General features: G+C 41.3%; 1 pseudogene; it reads left to right on the forward strand.

The window, feature by feature from the left end:
* The window catches only part of LOC116462706 (RNA ligase 1-like), a 134848-nt pseudogene that overhangs the window by 39707 nt on the left and 79712 nt on the right, over nucleotides 1-15429 (forward strand).

A 15429-nucleotide genomic window follows, 5' to 3' on the forward strand; every position in this document is an offset into this window, starting at 1 on the left:
AAGTGTGTACTTAAACTAACAATATATATCACAAGGCATATGAGTATATATAATTCCTGACCAAGTAATTCTACCTGTCAATTTATTATTAGGAAATAATCCATACTAAGTATAAAAATATTTTTTTCTAGAGTTAATGATGTTGAAAAAGTGAAACCAATGTTCAATTCTTGGGAACTTATTGTTTAATTATAATAAATTTATTTATCAACTTTATGCAGTCCCTAACAATTACCACTATATTAAGGCTATACACCATCAGGGAGTGGCAGGGTGGAAGAAACAGGCAGGGAGACTCATAAGGGGAAAACGAGAAACACAAAAAACTCAAGATACTAATTACCTGGACATTTTGAGTACAGTGAAATTTTAAAGGATGCATTAAAAAGGCTAGAAGGAAATTCATCAGAATATTACTGGTAGTTATATTTAGGGTCACAGGATTACAAGCATTTTCTTCTTCAATTGCCTTACAAAATTTTCTATAAAAGGGTTCTATAACGTTTTCATTGGAAATAAAAGTTTTTTTTTTTTAAAGACTCCTTATATCCCACCAAAACTTTTTTTTTTTTTTTTTTGAGACAGAGTTTTGCTCTTGTTGTCCAGGCTGCATGATCTCGGCTCACTGCAACCTTTGCCTCCGAGATTCAAGTGACTATCCTGCCTCAGCCTCCCAAGTAACTGGGATTACAGGCACCCACCACCACACCTGGCTAATTTTGTATTTTTAGTAGAGATGGGGGTTTCACTATGTTGGCCAGGCTGGTCTCAAACTCCTGACCTCAAGTGATCCACCCTCCTTGGCCTCCCAAAGTGCTGGAATTACAGGTGTGAGCCAACACACCCGACCCCACCAAAACTTTTGAACTCATAAAAAATCTGTATTATATAGAGCTCAATGAAATATTCAACTTTCATCACTTTCTTAGGATAACTTCGTTTCACAGAATTATTTACTGTGAAGGTGGAGACCATGTGACGAGGACTCCATCAGATTTTCTTTCACCACTTCCAAACGTCTTTGTGTACTGGGTGGTCCGTTCCTGCTGTCTTAGAGAAATATCCTGCCCGTTTTCCAAAAGTAAGTCTCCCATTCCTCCTTGGTTTAACTTCCAGCTTTCTCACAAAACTTTGCACCATTAATTCTGGCCTCTCTTGTGCATTTGCCTCAATTTTCACTGGATCCTTCCCTAAAGGGTAATGATGTTGAACCTCTTCTTGTGTGCTTACTGGCCATTTTATTTCTTCTTCAGAATCCTTTGCCCATTTTTTAATTGGGTTATTTGTCTTCTAATTTTTTAGTTGTAAGAGTTTTTAATAATTCTGGATATAAGTCCCACACTTGCCACAGCACCCTCAGCTGATCCTACAGGAAGCTCTGGAGCTGGAATAGCCCTTCAGAGTTGTTCTGTATTGAGGCAAGAGGGGTTGTGCTTCTCTAGTCATTGGAGGTAGGCTCTACCAGGGATGAGGGGCAGTAACCATGGCAATTCAGCTCCCTTCTGCCAGGACATTCCCCAGAAAGGGATGGAGCTGTGAGCAGTCGTCAATCAACACCTCCCTCCTTCAGCTGGGGAAATGAGTGCCTCCGTCCTGAAAGGGGAATCTGGGCTGGATGGTGCATACCAAAGCAACTGCTACAGCTCGACTGTTTCAACGCCAATGCTCTGACACCAAGTGGGTGTCCTACAATTCAATTCAGTTCTGATACTAACCACCGGGAGTTGGCACAAAGTCCTTCACAAGACTGCCCCCACTTCAGACATCAGCTGAAGTCTTGGGGCCACCCCCACTTCTGACTAGCTGGCTATAACCTTGGGGGTTCTCATGACCCCCTCAGGTTCAATAACTTACGAGGATAACTCATAGAAATCCTTAAAACATTATACTGATGAGACCGGGCACGGTGGCTCATGCCTGTAATCCCAGCACTTTGGGAGGCCGAGACAGGCAGATCACGAGATCGAGACCATCCTGGCTAACATGGTGAAACCCCGTCTCTACTAAAAAAATACAAAAAATTAGCTGGGCGCGGTGGTGGGCGCCTGTAGTCACAGCTACTTGGGAGGCTGAGGCAGGAGAATGGTGTGAACCTGGGAGGCAGAGCTTGCAGTGAGCCGAGATCACACCACTGCACTCCAGCCTGGGCGACAGAGCAAGACTCTGTCTCAAAAAAAGAAAACCAAAATATATTATACTGATGATTACAGTTTTACTGTAAAGCCAAATGAAAGAGACACACAGGGCAAGGTCTGGGGATGGCAGGGAGGACACAGCTTTGATGCCCTCTCCTTGTGGAATCTGGGCATGTCCTCCCTCCAGGACATCAGTGTTGCCAACCAGGAAGCTCCTCTGAGCATCAGAGTCCAGGGTTCTTTATTGAGGTTTCATTACACAGGCATGATGGATTAAATCACTGGCCATGTGGTTGAACTCACTGTCCAGCCTTCCTTCCCTCCATCCAGAGGCTGGATGGCTGAAATTTCCAGTTCCCTAATCACAGGCTTGGTTTCTCTGATGACCAGCCCCCATCCTGAGGCTGTCATGGCCCCTCTCCCTCTATCACTTGGACAATTCCAAAGATTTTTTAAATCCCTGTGTCAGGAGCAAGGGACAAAACTCAGATATTTTTTATTATGCCACAGCTCATTGGCATATTAATAATTCTGGGATACTCTGTAGGTTAAAAAAATGATTTAACTTTGCTTAATCAGTTCTTCCTCAATTTATTTGACCATGGAGCCTCATTTTGTAGACCCTACTTTTTCCTCCCACACAATACCTGTTAGCACCCTTTGAAAACACTCTTTGGGGAACACTACTCGAATCCTTATTCCTCTGTGCTCTGAGGCTGCACTCCCAAGTGCTTGATGGCAGGATAGGCTACATCATGTGTAGGGCCTAGTACAAAACCAAAGGGTGGGGTTCCCTGTTCAAAAGCTACTAAGAATTTTAAGGCAGGCCAGGCATGGTGGCTTATGCTTGTAATCCCAGCACTTTAGGAGGCTAACGCAGGAGGGTTGCTTTAGGCCAGGAGTTCAAAACCAGCATAAGTGACATACGGAGACCCCATCTCTTCAAAAAAAAAAAAAAAAATTCAAGGCAGGAGCAGTAGAGCATTAAGCCACTCATGGTTCCCTCTGAACACAGATCGCGTGCCCGTGAAGCCAGCCCGACCTGATAGACTCTCTCCTACTGTGTTTTCTATCTCAAGAATGACATCATCATCTATAGTGTCTCTGACTATCACTGTTGACTTTTCTTCTCTCTCTCCCCTCACAGCCAGTAATCACCAGGTCCTGAATTCTCCCACTTAAGTACCTCTTAAACTTGTCCACACCTCTTTATCTCCCCTGCCAGCCTTCCTAATTCAGGCTGTCATCACCATCACCTAGATTGCTTCAGCTTCCCTCACTCACTACTGCCAGCTCCCTCCTCCACTAAGGCTGCCAGGATATCTTTCTCAGGACGCAAATCTCATCATGATTCCTGCCCCCCCTCCCTATCTGTCCCACCATGCTGGCAACGACACCTCAGTGGTACTCCTTGCTTTGGGGATAAAGTGTAAACTCTTTAACATGGCTCATAGGATGCTTTCTGCTGACTCTTCAAGTCTCACCTCTCACCATGACTGTTTTCCTCCTGGGGCCATTTTTTTCTCCTCTGTCCTCCATACATCATAAGGTAGAGCCTCAGGCATAGAGTCAGACATCATTAAAAAAAAAAAAATCTCACAGGAGAATGGGACAGCTGTACAGCAGGGACTCACTGGCTGTGGCACATGTTCTGAGGACCCACAGCTGCTCTCCTGGTGGGCATAGGGCGGGGACAAGGGCAGCACAGTGCAGTGGCTAAAAGCAGGGCTCAAGAACCAGGCTTCCAAGACACTTAACGCTTTTCCACCTCAGTTTCCTCATCTGTAAAAATGGGAATAATGAAAGTATCTACCTTAAATTAAGGATGAAATGTGGACATTCCCTGGCAAGCAACCAGCCCCATGTAAGCATTTTGGCACTGCTCAAATCCATGTCTGCTTCTTTCCATTCCCGTCAGCCAACTACTTTTCCACTAGCCTTTCTCACGCTCATGGTTTCTTGCTCAGGCCTGGACTGCCCCATGGGGTCTGCATGCTGCTTTCCCTCTATATGAGCATTGCTTCTACTCCAACGTGTCAGCGACACAGCTCTCTTGAAACTTTCCAAACTCCTCAACAGAGAGAATCTGATTTGTCCAGAAAATTACTGCAGCCTCTGCGGGGCCAACCTACTGCAATCAGCTGAAGCAGGCACGTGTGGGTAACAGCACGACTGAAAACCACCACCTGGGGTTGCTCCCTCCTGTGGGGTTCAGGGGAAAAACCTCTCAGAGGGCTTGGTTGGGTGGAGCTGGCATTCTGGGTCAGAACCCATTCAGCATTCCCATGAGCTTGAAGCTCTGTGCTATCTTCACCTTATATCAGTGCCTTCCCTACCATTCCAATTCTTCCCTTTATTATTTATTTATTTATTTATTTATTATTTTTGAGACCGTGTCTCACTCTGTTGCCCAGGCCTGAGCACAGTGGTGCCATCTTAGCTCACTGCAACCTCTGCCACCTTTCAGGTTCGAGTGATCCTCCCACCTCAGCATCCCCAGTAGCTGGAATTACAGGCACCCACCACCACGCCTGGCTAACTTTTGTGTTTTTAGTAGAGACAGGATTTCACCATGTTGACCAGGCTGGTCTCGAACTCCTGGCCTCAAGTGATCCACCCGCCTCAGCCTCCCAAAGTGCTGGAATTACAGGGCTGAGCCATTGCACTCGGCCTTTATCTTCTTTTTAAAAATTTTGTTTTTGGCAGGACACGGTGGCTCACGCCTATAATCCCTGCACTTTGGGAGGCTGAGGTGGGTGGATCACCTAAGGTCAGGAGTTCAAGACCAGCCTGGCCAACATGATAAAACCCCATCTCTACTTAAAGTGCAAAAAATTGGCTGAGCATGGTGGCACGTGCCTATAATGCCACCTACTCAGGAGGCTGAGGCAAGAGAGAATCACTTGAACCCAAGAAGTGGAGGTTGCAGTGAGCCAAGATCACGCCACTGCACTCCAGCCTGGGCAACAAGAGCAAAACTCTGTCTCAAAAGAAGAAAATTTTGTTTTTATATATTTTGTATAGAAAAAGCATGCATTACCTGCTCTTTTAAAATACTTCTAATCAGTCTACATTAACTTCTGTGAAAATACTGCCTGCATTTTAGGGTAAAAAAATTCTAAAAACAATTTCAGTAATATAAGAAATATCCAACTTAAATAGCAAAGAACTCCAACTTAAATAGCAAAAAAAAATCCAAATTACTGCTGCACTAGTTATTTCCACGTTTTCCATGTTTTTAAAATAACCATCTTACTTGGTACTATACACTCAAAGAGTAATTGTGAAAAGTCAGATAATTCAATATACCTCTAAAATCTCATTGAAAATGTATTGGCACTGGCTCAATTATAGGTGCACTTACAGTAACAGAATGTGAATAAACTTCTTTTACACCATGTGAGAAGGTAAAAGTTATGATTTATTAAAATATATATACACTAAATTTTAAACTATACAGGTATGCTGTATGAAACAGAAAGTAGAAATGATTTTATGTAATAAGACGTGTGTCCTTGCCAGTTCATACATTCATTTCACATCTGAATACTGAAAGACAATTAAAAAGCATATTTAGTATTGCACCCTTTCATGTTTGTCTCTTTCCCACACTTTTCTCTCCAAAATCTTATTATGAATAATCTCAAAAATGTAGAAAAGTTGAAAGGATCATCCAATGATCACCCATACACTCACAGTTGATTTATCCATCCTCCTGTTGACAGACACCTGCACCATTTCCAGTTTGGGGGGTACTATGAATAAAACTGCTATGAACATTCTAGTAAAAGTCTCTTTGTAGATATATTATTTTATGTTGTGCTTTTAATGAATAGAAGTTTTTTATTTTGATGAAGCCTAATGTATCAACTTTTCCTTTTTATGGTTAATTCATCTGTATCCTAGTTAAACATTCTTTGCCTACCCCAATTCCATGAATATATTTTCTATATGTTTTTCTAGAAGCATTATAGTTTTGTCATTCACATTTATATCTATGATTTAATCATAAGTTCATTTTTGAGCATATTACAAGGGTCTTCCATGTAACTATTCAATTTTTTCATTTATTGAAAAAAAGTTACCCTTTTCCCACTGAATTGCATTGGTGACTTTATCATAAGCAAGTAACCATGTATGCATGGATCTATTTCTGGACTCTATTTCATTAAGTTGTCTGTCCTTATGTCAGTACCACAATTCCTTTATGACTCTTTTAGGCTAAGTTTCAGATTAATTCTTAAAAAAAAAAAAAGATAAGATCTTGCTATGTTGCCCAAACTGGCCTTGAACTACTGGGCTCAAGCAATCTTCCTTCCTCAGCCTCCCTAGTAGCTGAGACTACAGGTGCATGTCCCTATGCCCAGTTTAGATTTCATGTCTAAGTTTGACGTCTCATGGGTTAGTCCTCCAAGTCAGTTCTCCTTCAAGATTGCTTGACTATTATAATTTTTTCTTTCTTTTTTCATACACGTTTTAAAATCAGCTTGTCAAATTCCATGGTTAAAAACCTGCTGAGGCCGGGCATGGTGGCTTACGCCTGTAATCCCAGCATTTTGGGAGGCCGAGGCAGGCAGATCACCTGAAGTCAGGAGTTCGAGACCAGCCTGGCCAACACGGTGAAACCCTGTCTCTACTAAAAATACAAAATTAGCCCAGCATAGTGGTGTACGCCGCTAGTCTCAGCTACTTGGGAGGCTGAGACAGGAGAATCACTTGAACTTGGGAGGCAGGGGTTGCAGTGAGCTGAGATTGCGCCATTGCACTCCAGCCTGGGTGACAAGAGTGAAACTCCGTCTCAAAAACAAAACAAAACAAAACAAAAGCAAAACGTGCTGAGATTATTGTTTTAATAGAATTGTATGAAATCTATGGATCAATCTGGGGAGAATGACATCTTGAATTGAGTCTCCCAATCCTCGAAATGGTGCATCTCTCTATTTAGTTAGGCCATCTTTAATTTTTCTTGGCGATGTTTTGTAGTTTTCATTATCGAAGTTTGCATATCTTTGATTAACTTCATTCCTGAGTATTAGTTTTCCAACTAATCTTGTATCCAGCCATCTTTGCTAAATTCAACTTGTTTTTTCTAGAAATGTATGTGTTGCCGTGGTTGGATTTTATAAATATGTAAGCATATCATCTGCCAATAAAGACAATCTACTTCTTCCTTTCCAGTTGTATGTTTTTCTTTGTCCTTTTTTCTTTTCTTTTTTTTTGCTTAGGCTAGGAACTCCAGTACAACGTTGAAAAGAAGTGATAACCATAGATAGCTTTGTTTTGTTCCAAGTTACGTGGGAAAAATTCAATATTTTGCCATCAAAATGATATTAACTATTGTTATGGTTGTGTTTTGTATGTGCACTGATGGTGTTCAGGACACACAACCCCAAAATATGAAAGACGCTGGCATTTGAGGAAACAACAGAAGCAGGAAGGACTCTCTTACCTTCCCCTGACCTCTTCTCCCCTGAAGTAAGTCGTAAACCTCAGCAGACCTGGGTCCCCTAAAGTAGAACATACGACTCTCGTTCCAGAGGTGCCTGCTCTATACCTGGAGTAAAGGAATGCCCTTCTCTCTGAAGACACAGGGACACAGAGATTAATCTGAACAAATAGACCTTGCAGAGCTCCCCCTAGTTTATTACCATTGGATGGTAATAACCCCCCTTTGTCTAATCGTACTTCTGCGTGACTGTCCTCTCTTCATCAAACTTAAGCATAAAAATACACAGGTTTCCCCATTTCACTTCTGAAGGCTCCCATGCTTTTCTCTTGTTGATCTGTCTTCTGTTATAGATGCCTCATCCATGAAACTAGTGATGGAGAAGAAAGGATTTCACTCTTTCTCCCCTTACCAAAATCGGCTAAATTCCCTTCCCAGCTTTAGAATGACACAAGCTTTTCGTGATCATGGTATCTCCCCTGCCAGGTAAGTATAACACAAGCTTTTCTTATCTTCTTTCTGACTTTCTATCTCTTCTCTCACACTGAAAATACTGATTCCTGATAATGTTATCATAGTTTTTGTTTTATACTATAATATGAATGAAAGTTTCAGAAATATAATGTAATAATAGAATAAAAAAGAAAAAATAGTTTCAAAATTATAATATCAATATCAATAATGAAGTTACTACTAAATAAAGTGGAAGATTTCTTTGTCCTTTTTTTACCCTTATATTTCGATAAGGATATATGGTCAGAGTTATATGTTCTAAAGAGAGCTGAAATAATTCTTTTCTCTTTATAGTTGAATTACCAATTTGATACATAGTTAGATTGAGTTGTTTTATCTTTTTTCAATTTTACAGTTTTATTTATTTTCTCAGGTAAACTATTATATCACTTAGAAATAAAGACAGTTTTGCCTCTTCCTTTCCAACTTTTAACCTTCTAATTGTCTTCCACTGTGTGATTGTATAGGCTACAATCTCCTAGGCAGTTAATTTGTTGTGGAGCTGGTGATCATTCTTGCCTGAGCAACAATGTGTACACAATTCCCCAGTAAGTAAGGTCCTGCGTTGGCAGTGACAATGTACGTTTTTATTTTTAAAAACTGTTGCCTTGGCCCAGCATGGTGGCTCACACCTGTAATCCCAGCACTTTGGAAGGCTGAGGCAGGAGGATCACTTGGGGCCAGGAGTTTGAGACCAGCCTGGCCAACATGATGAAACCCCATCTCTACCAAAAAAATGCAAAACTTAACTGGGCGTGGTGGCACACACCTGTAATCCCAGCTAGTGGGAGGCTGAGGTGTGAGAATCACTTGAACCTGGGAGGCGGAGGTTGCAATGAGCCAAGATTGTGCACTGTAGTCCACCCTGGGCAACAGAGCAAGACTTCATCTCAAAAACAACAACAACAACAACAAACAAACACATTTTAAAAACCTGCTCCCTCCTTTAGACTTCTGTAAGTACAACCCTAAATCTGACCTTTCTTTCTTTTTTTTTTTTTTTTGAGACAGAGTTTCGCTCTTACTGTAACTGGGATTACAGGTGGGAGCCACCACGCCCGGCCCCTAACCTTCCTTACAGTTTTCTCTACCTCAGCCTTCTCCTTTCCACTCTGTCTACCCTACAGGGCTGATTCGTTGTTCAAATTATTGCTGCGATTACTCCACTTGGGTGTATATTCTATAAAATGCAAACACATTTGTTTGGCATGCAAGGCCTTCTACATGAGAAATAAGTGTTACAAGTACAGTACAAGACATGAATGGCCTGAGACTGGGTTTTGGAGGGGGCATAGGCAGGATGCAAAAACAGATATGAGGGAAATCAGAGTCATATATATGTCTGTATAGCAAGAGACAGCAAATCCCCAGTGGGGTGAGCTGCAGAATAATAACCCAGAGTAAGACTGCAGCCAGAGAACAAAGGAAATGCTAGGAAATTCAACCTTTGTCTCAGGGCAAAAGACCTCTTTGAAGACCTGAAGTTCCTTCTTATTCATATTAATGAAGCAAATTTTTCTGTCTCCAAACTACCTTTCCAAACTTATTTCATACTATTGCCCTTGACAAACTCGGTTAGACTTAATTACTTTCTGTGCCATTTCTGTGCTCAGGATTTCCAATTATATCCATTTTGCCTCTGGCACTTTAAATTGGTCCTTTGCAGCTGTGCACCAAATATCTGCTGGCCACGAACACCAAGCCCCCTACAAGACTCATGCACAGCACAAGAGATTTGACTGTGTTCTAGACTCTAGTTGTTCCTTCTGCTCAATGCGCATCTCCTGATCACCACTCCCAGAAACGATCTCTGGCTTCTCTGAATTTATATATGGCTTTACCTGTACCTCTTTCCAGTATTGATTCCTAACTTCTGCTGTAGTTATTAAAATACAGTCTTATTTATCCTCTAAATAAACTGGAAGCTTCCTTAAGTAACTCAGGCTGATCCATCTTCAGATTCCAATAACTTCTAGAATAATGACCTGAGCCATGGTAATAAATAATCATGAATGACTGTGGTCTAATCATTACAGAAAACAATGGGCTTCAATAATCTTTTGCTGTGCTTTTATTAATACAAGCATTTGCCAGGTGGGGTGGCTCATGCCTGTAATCCCAGCAGTTTGGGAGGCCGAGGCAGGTGGATTGCTTGAGGCTAGGAGTTCAAGACAAGCCTGGGCAACGTGGCAAAACCCTGTCTCTACAAAAAATACAAAAATTAGCCAGGCTGTGGTGGCAGGCACCTGTAGTGCCAGCTATTCTGGAGCCTGAGGCACGAGAGTCGCTTGAACCCAAGAGGCAGAGGTTGCAATGAGCTGAGATCGCACCACTGCACTCCAGCCTGGGCGACAGAGCGAGACTCTGTCTCAAACAAACAAAAAACCAACCATTTGACTTCTTCTTTAGTGGCAAACTATTAGGTAACATAAGTTTAAAATCAACAAAACCCTTTACTGTTTTTTAAAGACTTTTTTTTCTTTTCTAGGTCTCCCTCAACTTGTATTTATGAGGCTGATCTTTACAATTTAAATGTAAACCTATAAACCCATGCCACATTTTATCTTTTGAGAGTCTATCATGTAGTCTGTGGAGATCTTGATTCCATCACCCAAGCTGTAATCTGTTCTTTCAACTTTGAGTCATATTCCTATTTGCTAACCATTTTTTTAGATCTTCATCAAGGTAACTAATAAAAATATGAACAATTCATGAATCCTGCATAAAGCTATTTAAAAAAATCCTCTAAGCAAATATGGGTTGTGTAAACAGAGATGTTTGGCCACTGTTGTTAAATTAGCTAGAAATCAAGTACAGATAATTGTTTTATTTTCCATATGACATTTCCTGGACTCATCCATAAAGGTATCATAATTGTCTTTGTCGAGTGTCTCACTAAACCAAGAAATAACTTTCTATAACATTCCTCTCTTCTATCAGTCTTTCATAAATTTGGAAAATGAGGTTAGTTTGACATGCTTTGTCCTTGGTGAACCCAAGCTGGCGCCTACTGCCAAATAAAAGGATTCTAATTTGTTTACCAATCTCTAACACTCACAGGATTTGCCACTCTTGCTTGGCTCCCCCCACGTTGAAGGGAAGGTGTTACTGGTTTGTTTGTTTTTTTTTTTTTTTTTTGAGATGGACTCTCACTCTGCCGCCCAGGCTGGAGTATAGTGGTGTAATCTTGGCTCACTGCAACCTCCACCACCCAGGTTCAAGCGATTCTTCTGCCTCAGCCTCCCCAGTAGCTGGGACTACATGCTAATTTTTGTGTTTTTAGTAGAGATGGAGTTTCACCGTATTGGCCAGGCTGGTCTCAAACTCCTGACCTCGTGATTGCCCGCTTTGTCCTCCCAAAGTGCTGAGATTACAGGCATGAGCCACTGTGCCCGGCCTGGGGTGTTACTCTTATAGAAATAAAACAACTTGTTGACTCACTCACAGGAGAGAGGCTACTCCCCTTTACTGCTAATCATAGCCTATGCACGTAAACATAAACAGCATGCACGTAAAGTAAATCAAACTGGCATTACTCAGCCCCTTAGACTGCCCATAGGTGAGAAACGCAGGAAGAGAGCCTCACCCGTGTTGTTTCCCAGGACACAGGGAGTCCACAGAGTTCTGTAGCACAAGACCAGCCTTTTAGAAACCTGAGGATACCCTCCCAGTTAACTGTTCCTTTCCCTTTCGAATCACCAGATCTTACTCAGAAAATTTCCACTATTAGTTGTACAACATGCATTCCTAAAGATGTTCCCAAATATATAGGTTTTTCTGGCATGGTTTTAGCCATGCTACTGTTAAGCATGCTATTTTTTTCTCTGCCAGAAATTATTTTGGTGGATGGTATCTAATACATATGTATATTTGAGGCTTGATTTCCTGCTTGACCTAAATCTGTTAGTTTTTTAAAAAGGTAATTTTCAGCGGGGCAGGATGACTCATATTTATAATCTCAGCACTTTGAGAGCCCCAGAGGATGGGGGGTTTAGCTTAGGGTGTATTGGTTGCTGGCAGGGAGGGCAGGGGAGTATCACTTGAGCCTAGGAGTTTAAGGCCAGCTTGGGCAACATAGCAAGACTCTATCTCTACAAAAATTTTTTTTTAAAATTAGCCAGGCATAGTAGTGCATGCCTGTAGTCCCAGTTACTCAGGAGGCTGAAATGAGGGGATCCACTTGAGCCCAGGAGTTTGAGTCTGCAGTGAGCTATGTTCGTGCCACTGTACTCCAGCCCGGTCAACAAAACGAGATCCTGTCTCTAAAAATAATAATAATAAAAAGAGAATTTTAAAGTTTCAATTTGAATATATGCATTACCTATTCAAGTTAAAAGGTAGTTTTTGGAAACATATTTTAATAAATTTGAGTCTTTATTTTTTGGCTGTCAGCTCTTCTTTTTTATAAATAAAAGTAATAACAATTATTTATTATTAATAGTTATGATAACTTGAATATGACTATTTGGGGATGCTTTACAAATATCTCAGCATTTATAAACTCAGGCATCATTACAGTCTGGCAAATTCACCACTGTGCCTACTTTACAGATGAGAGCCGCAGACTCATGGAGGATGAGCACAGAGCAGTGACCAGGGCTGAGGCTTAAGCCAAGAGTTGGGATCACAAGTCTTTTTTGGAAATGTCACAGTGATCCTGTCTTGCTGACATTGTTTGAGATGGTTTCTCAGGTTCTCCTTCTTTTTTGAGTGGTCTCCTGACTTTTCCTGGTCTCGCTAGAAGGATGTTTGGTGGATAAGAAGGAGGATATGACCTCCCCCAGTGTGGCTCTCCATAGAACACAGACCCCTCCTTCATCTTGTGGTCACACTCGGTGTCCCTGACCTCCTCCCCATGGTGGGGGACCAGCTCCGCATCCTGAGCACGAGCACAGCTGCTTGTGCGTGTGGACTACACAACCGTTCCATGATTGTCTAGAAATTCCAGTGTTTCCAGGTTCAGTGTAGTAAAAAAAAACCAGGCTTCAGTAGATGCTTTTTATCCTTACAGCACCATCAGCTCTCCTTCTAAGCAGAGTTTATAATTCTGCTAATTCATTTGTGCATATTAAAGGAATCTTTTTATTCAGGGCACCACTGTAAATTCCAATATATTCTTACAAACTCTAGATGGATGACTTCCTACTGATGGGGAAAAAGAAAAAAAAGAAATTCTAGATTGAATTGGGTCTGTCCTTGTTACATGTGCTTTCTCTAAGGAAATATAATGTGAAATAGCTCTATTTAATGACAACATTTTTGCATGAAAAGGGCTAGAACAAAAATAAAGTTTGTAAGTAAAATTGTGTTTATCATAGGAAGATTTCCAATATAAAATAGCATTCAGCTAACAAATCCTGACATATTCTTTTTAAATTTCCAATTGAAATACTTAAGAAGAAAAAAAGATAAAAATCAAAATTAAAGTAAAAACTGACAACCTATGGGCAGAAGCAGGGAGCATACGCCACTAAGAATAAGACAGATGAAACCATTTAGAAAATTTTAATCCATTGCTCTATCTTCCTATGCCACTGGAGAAAAAGGATAAACCTTAGGCAAGAAAGCAGGTGGAAAGATATTCACCTTGCCCTGATTTAAATATAAGATTATAGGCTGGGTGCAGTGGCTCACACCTGTAATCCCATCACTTTGGGAGGCCGAGGTGGGTGGATCACCTGAGGTCGGGAGTTTGAGACCAGCCTGGCCAACATGGTGAAACCCCGACTCTACTAAAAATACAAGAATTAGCCTGGCATGGTGGTGTGTGCTTGTAGTCCCAGCTACTTGGGAGGCTGAGGCAGGAGAATCGCTTGAACCCAGAAGGCGGAGGTTGCAGTGAGCCAAGATTGCACCACTGCACTCCAACCTGGGCGACAGAGCGAGACTCCATCTCAAAAAAAAAAAAAAAAAGAAAAGAAAAGAAAAAGAAAAAGAAAAAGGAAAAGAAAAATAGAAAAATAAGATCGCAGCAATGAAGACCTTGGAGAGCCAAACCTCCCCTTATGGGAGGCATGTTTTGAGGGAGCTCGAGTGTTCTCTCCCAATCTTCCATTCTCTTTCTAAAAACATTTAAATACTATGACAAAAACAAGGCAGGAACTGGGGTAATATTGGAGGTGTTATAGACCCCTAACTTAACACTATAGAGACCAAAAGACAGAAAGAGCTGTGAAAGTCATGGAATCTGCTAATTGTATGTTTCACACATCCCAGCAATCAGAAGGTGACAGAGGCAGTGGGAGCAGGAGAGGCTATCATCCAAGGCCTGGAAAGTTTCACCCAGTGAAAACCTGCAAGAGGCTGGGAATCAGGCTAGGAACTGTACATGAGCCTGCTGTCTAGTTACAGATCTGAGAAGGAATCACCCAAACAAAAACCGAAGATGCAATGGTGTAACCTGATTTCCACAAAAAACAGGGAAGGAGGACTATTTTGGTTGTAGTATTTGCCAATTTGCATGTGTAAATACCACCACCATGGTGGACCTCAGCTATCAACATCACTGAACCACAAGTTGGGAAGAGATGCACACAACCCTGAGCTGGCATCAGCTGGATCCACAATGTTCCCCAGAAAATACTAAATGTGCATGAATTTACCTTCATTCTAGAATGAGTAAAGAGAGGCCTGTGAGAAACATGCCTCAAGAATGAGGAATGAGAGTGATAACAACACTTAGTAGGACTGAGCACTTACTATTCTAAGCCCTTTGTACTTTACATGCAGCATCTCATTTAATCCTCAAGGCAACTCAGTGAAGTAGGACATAATATAATAACCTTAAGACAACAATCTGAAGCTTAGGAAGATGAAGTAGCTTGCCCTCCCCATGCAGATATTAAATGTTAGATCTGATCTTTGGACAGCTAAACTTCAAAACCCATACCTTCAAATGCTATGCTAAGCATAAAATAAACCTGCAATAAATGTACTGACTTCTTGACTCATAATACTGCAATAAACCAATTGTCTTATAAACTGTTGTCATTTTAAGTTTCTTCTCCTTTGAGTTAATGAGAGATTTATGTTTAGGACCTTTCAATTGCTTTCTCCTAGTTTAGAAGGGAAGAGGCCTCAGAGGTGTGTGTGTGTGTGTGTGTGTGTGTGTGTGTTAGAGAATATTCAGAAAATGGGGGATCAGGGTCCTTGGATTCTTCTCCAGGTTTCCAGAATACAATGGCTACAAACTGGAGTCTGGGACTGATACAAATAAAAGCAGCCTGTCATCTATTAATATGCTGGTATTCTTCTAAATTTGTGCCAGAGAGTCTCTGCTATTTGTCATGAGTCTGAGTGTTTAAACACCCACAAGGATAAGTCAGATAAGTCATC

Source organism: Hylobates moloch, unplaced genomic scaffold (assembly GCF_009828535.3).
Source record: "Hylobates moloch isolate HMO894 unplaced genomic scaffold, HMol_V3 SCAFFOLD_23, whole genome shotgun sequence".
Classification (NCBI taxonomy): domain Eukaryota; kingdom Metazoa; phylum Chordata; class Mammalia; order Primates; family Hylobatidae; genus Hylobates; species Hylobates moloch.